The sequence below is a fragment of the Dendrobates tinctorius genome, unplaced genomic scaffold (genome assembly GCF_039654945.1).
Source record: "Dendrobates tinctorius isolate UK_male_01 unplaced genomic scaffold, ASM3965494v1 ptg000231l, whole genome shotgun sequence".
Classification (NCBI taxonomy): Eukaryota; Metazoa; Chordata; class Amphibia; order Anura; family Dendrobatidae; genus Dendrobates; species Dendrobates tinctorius.
In genome coordinates this window covers 5,857,727-5,860,542 of record NW_027361898.1, presented here as the reverse complement: position 1 = coordinate 5,860,542, position 2,816 = coordinate 5,857,727, and the positions used below count along the sequence as shown (strand labels likewise).

The following is a 2,816-nucleotide window of genomic DNA, read 5'->3' as shown; positions in this document are numbered from 1 at the left end:
ATCCTGAGAGAAACTTTGGAGGGAACCAGCTACTAGATCGTTTGATTAGTCTTTCGCCCCTATAACCAGGTCAGACAACCGATCTGCACGTCAGGACCACTGTGGACCTCCATAAGAGTGTCCTCTGGCTTCGTCCTGTCCGGGCATAGTTCACCATCAGTAAGGTCCTATCGCGGGCGCTTGTGCTCCATCTCCCTGACGGAGTGGCCAGTGGTGCGTCCACGGTGTCAACCCCCTCGAGGGGCAGCGGGATCCCACCTCAGCCGGGTCGCCCTGGTCTTCACCTTCATTACGCCACAGGGTTTTGCGTAAAGCCCTCGGACTCGCATGTGTTAGACTACTTGGTCCGTGTTTCAAGATGGGTTGGGTGGGTTGCCGACATCGCCGCACACCCCTGGTGACTGCCCCCAGCCCCTCGGCAGAGAAGTTGGGGCGGTGGGTCCTCCCGCCTCAGCAGCGCAGTGCAGTCGGGGTGCACTGAGGACAGTCCACCCTGGTTGACAGCCGCGCCAGGAGCGGGGTGCCCCCTTCCCCCCGTCGCCGAGCCCCGCTTCCCCCCGGAGAGACCCCCCTCCTCCAACCGACGGCCTCCCTCATGAGAGGGAAGCCAGCCAGGTGACAGGCATAGTGGAGCGGTTCCGGAGGAGGTTGTGGAGGCGGTCATCTCCCTCGGCCCTGGGCAATGGCGAATGGGGATTTAACGTCGGAAGGACGTGAGCCCCGCGCCTGGCCACCTTCCGCCCCCGAGGCCTTCATGGCTGGCCCAGAGCCGGTCACAGAGGAAATGCACCCTGCAGGGGCCGGAGCCACCAGAGCCGCGTCTGCCCCCAGTGTCCGCTATCGGTTTTGCGCCTGTATTTAGCCTAAAGGCCCCGTCACACAGCGATCTCGCTAGCGAGATCACTGATTTTGTGACGCCACAGTGATCTCGCCAGCGAGATCGCTGTGTGTGACGGGGATCAGCGACCGCCCCCCCCCCGCCGGGTATCGCTGATCGTGCAGGATCGTCCTGGGCCGTTTTTGTTCGCTGGTCTCCCGCTGGCCAGCGCGCATCGCTGCGTGTGGCAGCTAGAGACCAGCGATCAGCGACGCTGGACGCTGGTTTCTAATGTAAACATCGGGTATCTAAGAGCGCGCGGCTCTTAGATACCCGATGTTTACATTGGTAACCAGCTTGTTCGCTGGTCCTGATCGCTGGAGGGGCTGTCTATGTGACAGCTCACCAGCGATCAGCCTAACGATGTCCCAGCGATCCCATCATGTCGGATCGTTGGTGGGATCGCTGGGACATCGTTATGTGTAACGGGGCCTTTAGATGGAGTTTACTACCCTCTTTGGGCTGCATTCACCAGCAACCTGACTCCGGGGAGGCCAGGTCCAGCCGCGCCGAGGGCTGCTACTGGCCTACCACCGTCCGCGGGCTGGGGACACTATTAGAAGGACTCAGGCCGCCGAGCAATGTCGTGGTGGTCTGGTCTCCCGTATGCCACATTTCCCGACACCTGCCGGGCGGACGGGGATTCGGCGCTGGGCTCTTCCCTCTTCACTCGCCATGTCTGAGGGAATGCTGGTTAGTTTCTTTTCCTCCTCTTAGTAATATGCTTAAATTCAGTGGATCGCCATGTCTAATCTGAGGTTTTTAATCGAGTCAAGAACTGGCAATAGCAGCGGAGCAGCTGCCAGCATGCGTGCTGCCCGTCCACACCACGCCAAGGAGGGGATTCAGCGCCCACTTTCAAAGGGGGATAGTTTTCCTCCCGTCGCCCAAAACTCCGGAGGCAGCCCTGTGTCTCCACAGACAGTCTCGCAGCGTGCGCCGGGGTGATGGAGGGTAACCCTGGCCGGATTGCCCGGGCGAGTGGGGCTGGCCTTGGGGGGACGTATGGGAGAAAGGGGAGAGAGCATCGGGGCACAGAGCCTCGGGCCTCCCTCGTTATAAAACTTGTGACGGAACCTCAGCCATGCCACGGAGGCAATCGATGGAGGGGTGACCATCAGACAGGCATAGCCCCGGGAGCAACCCGGGGCTGCAAGGTGCATCCGAAATGTCGATGATCAATGTGTCCTGCAATTCACACTAATTCTCGTGGCTAGCTGCGCTCTTCATCGACGTGTGAGCCGAGTGATCCACCGTTAAAAGTCATGCTTCTGGGTCTGGACGCTCGGAGGCGATCTTTTCTCTTGTGTCAGCTGGCCACAAACGACAGGGAGGCCGGGCATCTTTCTGGACAACGGAGCGAGAGGGGCTCCCCACACCCTCCCGATGTTATCCGCCCGGCATAAAACTTGGGATCCCTTGCCGCTCCCGCCCTACGGAGGGCGCCAGTGAAGTGGAAGGAACACCTCCTCCACCACCACCGTTGTCGCCATTGGCCTCCAAGGGAGATCGGGCGGTGGGGGGCATCGACTTCCGTATCCGAGCCTCATTGGTTTCTTCCACAGGTTCACCTACGAAAACCTTGTTACGACTTTTACTTCCTCTAGATAGTCAAGTTCCATCGTCTTCTCGGCTCTCCGCCAGGGTCTTGGCGGACCCCAGCGGGGGGCCGATCCAAAGACCTCACTAAACCATCCAATTGGTAGTAGCGACGCGTGGTGTGTACAAAGGGCAGGGACTTAATAAATGCGAGCTTATGACCTGCACTTACTGGGAATTCCTCGTTCATGGGGAAGAATTGCAATCCCCAATCACCATCACAAACTGGGTTCGGCGGGTTACCCACACCTGTTAGCAAAGGGTAAGCACACGCTGGTCTGTTCATTATAGCGAGCATGCAGCCCCGGACATCTAAGGGCATCACAGACCTGTTATTGCT

The 2,816-nt window shown here is 59.4% G+C and overlaps 1 non-coding gene across 1 annotated transcript; it reads right to left on the bottom strand.

Annotated features, from left to right (window-relative positions):
* Nucleotides 1-1,988: 1,988 nt before the first annotated feature.
* LOC141059979 (5.8S ribosomal RNA) lies at nt 1,989-2,142 on the bottom strand. The gene has a single exon (XR_012222633.1). It is a non-coding gene; the product is annotated as a 5.8S ribosomal RNA (ribosomal RNA).
* Nucleotides 2,143-2,816: the final 674 nt, after the last annotated feature.